The following is an 8,648-nucleotide window of genomic DNA, read 5'->3' on the forward strand; positions in this document are numbered from 1 at the left end:
GGGGCATCACCCATTGGGATGACATCCTGTTCCCAGTTAGCACCCAAATGCGCTCAGCCCCTTTGCAGCTCACCTGCACATGTTTGTTGTCGTTCCTCAGCCCTTCATCTGCCAAGATGTCATCAATGCTCCTCCGCTCACTGCCCACAATCCCTATATGGGGACATCGGTGAGGGACATCGCTGGCACCCAGTGATATGGGGACATCCTTACCCGTTGCCTTACCCACAAGCTGTGTGGCCTCGCCGTGTCCCTGCCTCTGCTTCTCCTGGAAGAGCTTGAAGCAGGCAGTGGGGCTGGCCAAGAGGAGCCGGAATCCCTGCAGGATGAATGCATAAACCCATTTTTGGGGATTTCAATAGGATGTTTTCATGTGCCAACCCAAGTATACCCAACACCAGTCCCAAGGGCTGCACAGTACATAGGATGACACCCAGAAACCCATTGCTTCCCAGGAAGCCACCCCAAAAGGAAGGTAATTCATGCATGGGGCTGAGCCTGCCTTTTCCTCATAAGCCAAGCTTTTTGCTTTTTATTGCTGACTTGCAAAATGAAATGGCCTTCTGCATCATTATATAATGCTGAGGACGTGGGGATGGACATAGGGTCGTTACCTTTCTGTCGTATGCAGGCACAAATGTGAGGAACTCATCCACGTGGCCCACACTCAGCCACTCTGAGTAGACCTCCACTGGTGCCTGCACCTTCTGGGCGTAAAGGAAATCCCTGACCACTTTCGACATCCGACGGCCGGAGGACCTGAGGGCAAAAGCAGGAGGAAGCAGGAGTGATTGCACCCCAAAACGCCCAACCCACTGGGAAAAGGGGCATTTTGAAGCAAACCATCAGTATTTATGCCCACTTCAGAAGGGAAGAGGTGGTAAACTGACCAAATCTGATGGCCACATCTAATTCCAAACTCCTACATTGTGTGGGGTACAGAGATAGACGCGTGGAGATATACATGAGCGATCCTATTACTCTGTGCCTTAAATCCCTCCCTACGTTTTCCTAGACAGCCAGCAGCAGGCTGAGAAAACATTAATTATAACTTCTTGTAATAAGGGATAATTACAGCCCTGGTGTGGCTGGGAAAATCCCATTTTCCCGTCGGGGTAAGCAAAGGATGGAGCAGCATGGCCTGCTCCGTTTGCTGTCCTGGCTGAAACCCCAAGATTCAACCTCACTGTTGTTTGTCCAGATGAAGATGCCTTTGTGCAGGGTTTTGCAGGACGTTGTTGTTCCCTGTGCCAAGGGCACAGCAGAAAACAATTCCCAGTTATTCAGGATTTTATCCTTTGCTGAATTCCTCTGCTTTTCCTTTCAGTAGGGAAAACTAAAAATGTAGGCATTATGTTTGGGGTACGGTAGGATCAGGGTGAAAGGGAAGAGGGGAGATAATAAGAAGGTTTTACAAGGAGAGAAGGAACAGCAATGTGGTCTGAATGTGAAATTTACGATTAGGATGGCACTTTGGTGGCATTTAGCCCAAATATGTTTTTTGTAGCAAATCACTTTTGGATGTTTTCCTGTCTCACCAGGGCAGGGGGCTGCCAATGAGAATGCGTCCCAGAGGATACTCCTTGCCTCGCACTGTCACTGGAGGGCTCACATCCAGGTTGCCAAAGGAGTCAAGACTACAGGCGTCACAACCACGGGGCACACGGGTCACGTAACCAAAATCAGGGCCCTGGGGACAGAGGGGTGCACTGATGGGGAGCCCCTGAGGATGATTTTTGGGGATAAAAGTGATAACAATGCCCTAGCGCACCAGGATCTTCTTAAAAGCAAAGTCTTTCAAGCCTCTGTTCCTGGGCGAGTCGAAGACCACAGGGAAGGCCTTGTGTGGTGCCTCCACGTAGCCAAACTCCAGCTCATCCTGTAGGGGGAAAGAAGAGGAGGAGGAGGAAGAAGGCTCCTGTGTGTGAGAGCCAGCACGGCAAAGCACACAGTAAGGATGGAGCAGGACATGGGGCAGACCTGTCACAATTCAGTTCTTGCAGTGTCCCATGCAGTCCCTCTTGCAATCCTCCTTGGGGTCCTTCTTGCAATGGGGAACCTCATGCAATGCCCCATGGGGTCCCTTTTGCAATGCTGGGTGTAGTGCCCCTTGCAATGCCCTACAAGTTTCTTCTTTCACTGGGGCCCCTCTTGCAATGTCCCTGGGGTCCAGCCAACATCCTTGTCTGTACAGTTTGTCACCACCAACAGCATCTTCCACTGTTTTAGCTCGTGATTGCTAAGCAATCATCTCTTAGCATCTGCATGTTTCTCCAAGTAACAGAACTGGTCCCTCCCAAGGACAACATCCCACAGCTCATAAGAAGTCCCAGAAAAGCCATGCCTTACAAGCATTGAGGGCTGACCTGGATCCAGCGGTCACTGCGGCTTTCCAGTTCGGAGCAGATGGTCATCTTGCAGTTGGCTTTCCTCAGCAGGGCTTGGAGCTCCTCCAGAAAAACTTCATTGGAGTTGATTCCCCTCTTGATGCTGGAGGGAGAAGAAGGCGTGAAGGACCTCAAGAATCCTTCTCACTCCAAACATTCAATTTTTGGGTAACACCTCTGCACAAGCCCTTGGAGAAGGTTCTCCAGCCTTCTTCTTGGGATTGCAACAAGTGCAGCAGCATTAGGCTCTTTCACAGCATGCATAAAGCCTGTGCACAAAGCAAGGAAGGGTAAAAGCTCCTTTATGGAGAGCCCCCAAGGCAGCAGAGCTGTAGAGTGGCATTTGTCCTACCTGCAGACAAACACCTCCAGGGGCTGCTGGGTGTTGGGTGTCATTATCCAGGGCGCCATGCGGAAAACCACTGTATCCGTGAAAATGGGGGTCCCAGGAGAATACTGCAAGGGCAAAACACCAAGAGAAGTGGTTGGTAACCCCAATGGAGACTTTGTGGGGACAGGAAGGGGTAGATCCCACGTACCTTATGGGGCACCTCCAGCAAGCTGACATTGATAGAAACCAATCCAGAGAAACCTGCGTCAGGAAAAGCCAACCCTTCCACATAGAAGGTATTTTCTCCACTTCTGACATAGTCTAGTGCGCAGGAGAGCATGCCCGGTCCCAAAATGGGTTTGTACTGGGGGTGTGAGTCACTCCCTGCAGAAACATCGAAATAGCCAGCCTACATGGGTGCAAGGAGGCCCATGGAGGAGGTGATGGTGCCAGCATGGTTTGCAGAAGAGCGGGTGTGCCGGCTCTTTTCTGGGGAACACACTTGATCTGCTCATACAAAGAGGACTCTATGCCCTCGGGTCAAACCCTTTCAAGGTGCGTGTCTCAAGTTAAGCATCTAATGATACAGCTTGCTTCCTTGACCTGATTTTCAGCCCGGAACTGCTGGGATCCACCATCTAGGGTGTTCAAAGGAGAAGCGCACAACCTAACGAGGTGGGCACCTTTGGCAGATGTGTTACTGCCTGTGCTTATCCTCCCATGAAATTCTCAGAACTTCAGTAATCCCACTGAACAAAGACTTTTTTTCATTATTTTTTCCCGAAAAGTCTTTACATTCCCCCCATAGCATTATTTTCTAAACCAATTTGGGGGATAAATGGATGTATCCAAGAAGTGCTAGCGCTCAGCCCTTAATCCTACTGAGAAAGGGCTTACCCACTTGGGTCACAGTGTGTTGGCATCAATATTTGGGAAGGAAGTAAGGAAGAAATACTCAAGAAATACTCACGGATAGCATGGAAAACCCGCACCTTGTCTGCATCTGACTCGGAGACATGTAGGACAAGCTGGTAGTCAGCAAAGATACTGCTAGGACCTTGAGTCCGTAGCAGCATCACAGACATGTCCTGCAGATCTATGGGGGAAAGAAGATGGAGAGAGGGGATGCTGGGAGGTTTCCAGCCTCCAGTGCTGTCTGTGGGCTTTGCTATCCTTCAGTTGCAAGTGGATTTAATGAGCTGGGATGACGCTCATTGCGTTTTTATAGGGATGTCCAGGAAATTAAAACAGGAAAGGAGTAGTGGAAAAGAGCCAATTTCTGTTGCAATGGAGGAACAGGTAATGCTGTCACTATCCCTAATTGCTTTGCAAGCGTCTGATACTATTTTTGCAACTCGTTTCACCATCAGCAGGATCATGAATGAGGAGAGGGATGGAGATACTGCAAAACACCCCAGCAAGATAGTATGAGCCTCGTGGATGAGCCCTACCTGCAGGGGTCTGTATGTCCACCTGGTTGCTGTCTGTCCCCACCGTGTTGGGGCTGTCCTTGTCACAGTTGACCAACAGCACAGCCCCTTGTCCATCTGGTCCCCACGTCCACTTGGCCTGGAGGAGAAACATCCAATGGGGATGGGAGCTGATCCTGAAAAACTCCTCCTTCCCAGACCCCTCTCAGCGGTGGTTGGGATGGGAAAATACCACAGCCACAGCCATGCTCAGAGGGGATCCCACCGTGAGCAATCAGGAGAGCTTTGGCAGAGATACTATCAAGCCTCTGAATTTCCTAACCTCACCTTGCAGCCAAGCCAACAAGGACTATTTCAAACAGATCTTATCTTCTAACAAGCCATGTTATATCTGTCAGACCTCATTTGAAAGAGAATATCCTATTTCTAGAAATGCATCTCATCTTGATGTACAATTTGTGCTGCCGATCAGGCTGCAGTTAATTATCTGGGCGTAAGTGCTTGGGTATATGCAGATTTCTTGCCAAAGGGGTAAATCTCTTGCTATTTGCTAAACTTGCAGATGAGTCATTTAGTGGCACGTTTCAAATCCAAAAAGGAACAACAACAACAAAAAAAGTCGTAGGGCTGGACTGGAGAGGCAAGACATTTTGGCACAAAATGAAAAAAAAAAAAGTTTTCCTCTTCAATTAGAAGGCTGAGAATTTGCAGCACTATTTTCCCTATTTCAGAAACCACCCAAATCCCTCTCCTTCTGGGAGATTTTCCCCATGTTTTCCCCTCCTTGTGTTGTCGAAAGCCATGCGACGTTTCCCATTACCTTGTCCTTCCCTTTGCTCCTCACTCTGCCATTACGACTCACGTCCACGTCCAGGGATATATCTGAAATATCAGAGCAAGAAGTAAATCATTGGCATGAGCATGAGCAATCATGGACATCTTGGGCCCATCCTCATACCACAGTGAGTCATCCAATGCCAACTCTGCCTTTATGCCCTAACGCTCGCCCATTCCAGCTATCTTCTCCCATCCTGGGTCCCCCATCAAGGATACACCCGCTTGTTTTCACCAGTTCATCTTGGTGAAGTCTCATAATTTCATCACTGGTGAAATAGAGTTTCACCAATTTCATGTTGACCATAGCATATTTTTGTGAAGCCAAAGGCATGAAATGGGTGAATGGACACTAGGTAATTATTAGAGGTGGTGTAACATTTGAGAAAGACTCACCCCTAGAGAGCTCTTGGACCAAATTGCATGTGTACCAACAACCTCATCTCTAGCCTACATAAAGCTTATTCAGATATATATCCACCAAATGAGACAGCGCGTGGAAAATGTGGGTGCTGAAGCAGAAATCATCCTACTTGATTCAAAGAAGACGTGAAGAAGCTGGGAGCATAATTTTGGACATGAAGTCCTAAATCCAAGCAAGCAATGAGCTTTTGTAAGGCCAAAGCTCTGTGGACAGTGGTGGCCCTCAATGGCTCCAGTGGACCCCATGGATGTGGGAAACCATCTTCAGGGGAAATTTTGGCAAGCTTGTGCATGACTTGAGGACACAGGTCTGGCTATCATGTGAGCACTTCAGAAAATTCCAAATTTAGGATAATTAATCCATCCAAGTGGAAGACTGCATCCAGACTAGTTGTCTAGACTCCCTTTGTAGTCAGCAGAGGAAAATAGGCATTTCAAGGGAATGATTCATCTCATCCTAAACTTCTAAAATAGGTCAGACAACTACACTTCTGTGCCTATTCCTCCCCACCAGCCACACTGGAAGCTGACAATGGGCTTGCTGGTGGAAGGTGGGTGAGATGGTCATCTTTGGATCCTCTTCCATCAATTGAATTGTTTTGGTGGTCAGAGGAGGCCACTCATAGAGTGCATTGGGTGGAGGCAGAGCCCAGCCTGTGTCTTTTTTGCACCACATAAAGCAGCACAAGAACATTTTAATTATTTCCCTCATGCTTGTCAGCATAAGATGTCAACACCCAAACCTTGGCTGCATGTTGTGCATGGGCAGCCTGCATCCCCACTTAAGTCCCATCCCATGAACCAAACGAGATTGTGGCATTGGAAAGGGTTGGCCAAGTTCAGATGAGTGTTGTCATAATACATACCTACACAGGTGAGGTACAACCAAGCCACTGAAATCTCATTCTCTTCCCGTCCATAGTATGAAATCTTAACCTGCAAAGACATCACCAGACTGTGACCCAAGTCCTGTGTCTCTTCATGCTGAGTAGGTCTTTTCACCCTGTGGGTTAGCCCAGCAATGCCATACAACAAGTTGTTGGAAGGTTCATCAATATCCTGCTGCTTTAACCATAGTTCAACCAAATAAGTTCTGCCTGCTTCAGCACAAAAACAGGCATAGAAAAAGACAAAGTTTGACCATTTGTTTTGCCTGACATGGAATTTCTGACACAGGCTTTTGCAACCGTCCTTATCTCCTTCTCCTTCTTAGTTTGACTGTGTATGTGACAGTTGCACAATTCTGTGTAAGTCTGAGTTTATACTATAGAAACACGTCTGATGTCAGCATTACCTAGAAATACTTCAGCCTGCCCATCGTTCTTCCTACTTTCCTGGGAAAATTGATTAATACTTCCAGATTCAGTGCATAAAGAGCAACTAACCTTATTGTCATTGACAGTCTTGCTGGTGACACCAACAGTCACTACAACCTCTATATCGGGATCCAGTGGCCATCTGGAGTTAAGCATGGGTTTTGTCATAGGGCTGTGGATGATGTGGACTGTGACGGCAGACGTGGCATGAACATCAAATGACGTAGCACCTTTAGGAGTAGATCTGAAACAGAGAGCAGCGTGGTGACATAGGCTGAATTTTCTTTCCTCTTATCCTCAGCAAACCCAAATTGTTAAAATAGGCTCCCTAGAATCAAAACTCTGTAGGCATTCTGTAGGCAATTCAAGGCCAGGCTGGATGGGATCCTTGACAGCCTGATCTAGTTGGCCACCCTGCCCATGGCAAGAGGTTGGAATTGGATGATCTTTAAGGTCCCTTCCAATCTAAGCCATTCTATGACTCTATGAAAGTCCAGCCTTAAATGGGTCTTAGGATTTGGAAACCATCTTCAGGTGATGAAATGCATTGCCTGAATTTTATAAGCATTATCTCTGTGGCAGAGTTGAGCAAGCAGAGTGCCATCACATCCGTCTGTGGTTAAGCCCCAATTGCACGCCTCTGAAGCTCAGGCACCCAACGTCCCTCCCCAGCAGGAAGAGAACCCCCAAAATTTCAGCATCCCACCACAAAACCCAGACCAAGATTGGGGCTGGTTTTGATGTCACTCGTTATTGCCAGTCCACCCACTGACCTGAGAGATGCCCAAAGTGGAGCAGAACTTGAACTGGAGCACAGGGAGCCTTCACTCACCTGGCCTTTGAAGTGCTGCCTACATGCTCATTACAGCCCCAGCACCTTCACACAAGCCGTGCGAGTGCTCCAACCTGTCTGCTGCAGGGAGCCAACCTCCCCAGCAACGCACGGAGAGGGACACAGTTGTAAATTTTAGCAGGGAGAATACAACACAGAAGACATTTATCCCTGATGTTGCTCTTGGCATGGTATCCCTGATGCCTGCAGTAGCTTGTAAGGAAGATTAAAGCATCATCCCATTTGTCATGTGTTTACTAGCATGCAATGTAGCAAGTCTACCTGCAGTCTACCCATACATTGCATGCCATGACATCTCAAATTTGGATTTATTGGCTGTAATTTCATGCACAGCCATGCTGAGATGTAAGCTCACTGAGCACAGGACTTCCATTGCACTTTGTCTTCTACCCCAAACCAGCCAAGCGTCCATCACTGAATTTTCTCCAGCATAGAGAGGGCTCTCTAGGCATAGAACACCTCCTATTTTTCTAGCCCTGATGTTGAAAGAGCATCTGCCACATGCCTATCTGCCATATGCCTTTTAGGATCAAAGCTCAGATTTGCTACCAAGGAGCCAAATCAGCTCCTTTTAGACTTAGGTCCCATGCTTAAATGGGATTGAGCTTCCTTTGAGTTCAAATTGAAAAAAAAATAACTCAAGTAATATGTTTTATGTATTCCCATTTGCCTGAGTGTAAAACAAATAGGTTTGAAGGGCAGCCTCAGTGGGGGGATGTCAGCACCTCCCAGCACAGCTCCAATATACAATCCAAATAATTGCCCCAGCTGTGATCCCAACTGGCTTGGCCTACAGCCACTATCATTATGGATGTAATTTATTAAATAATGACAACGTAAGAAGAGGGCAAACACAGCCTCATATGTGGGCAATAATACAACCCCTATGTTTAACATCAGAAAAATCTCTTCTCATTACGTAAACCATGCAAACCCTCTCATGGATTTTTTATGCCTGAGACACACATTTGTTCTTTAACCCAGATTAGCTCTGAACAAGTTGCTCATCTTGAATTGCTGTTGCCCAATGCTCTCTCTGCCAGAAATAGATCCCACTTAGCTGGGGTGTGCATG

Source organism: Tympanuchus pallidicinctus, unplaced genomic scaffold, assembly GCF_026119805.1.
Source record: "Tympanuchus pallidicinctus isolate F22 unplaced genomic scaffold, pur_lepc_1.0 scaffold29, whole genome shotgun sequence".
Lineage (NCBI taxonomy): Eukaryota > Metazoa > Chordata > Aves > Galliformes > Phasianidae > Tympanuchus > Tympanuchus pallidicinctus.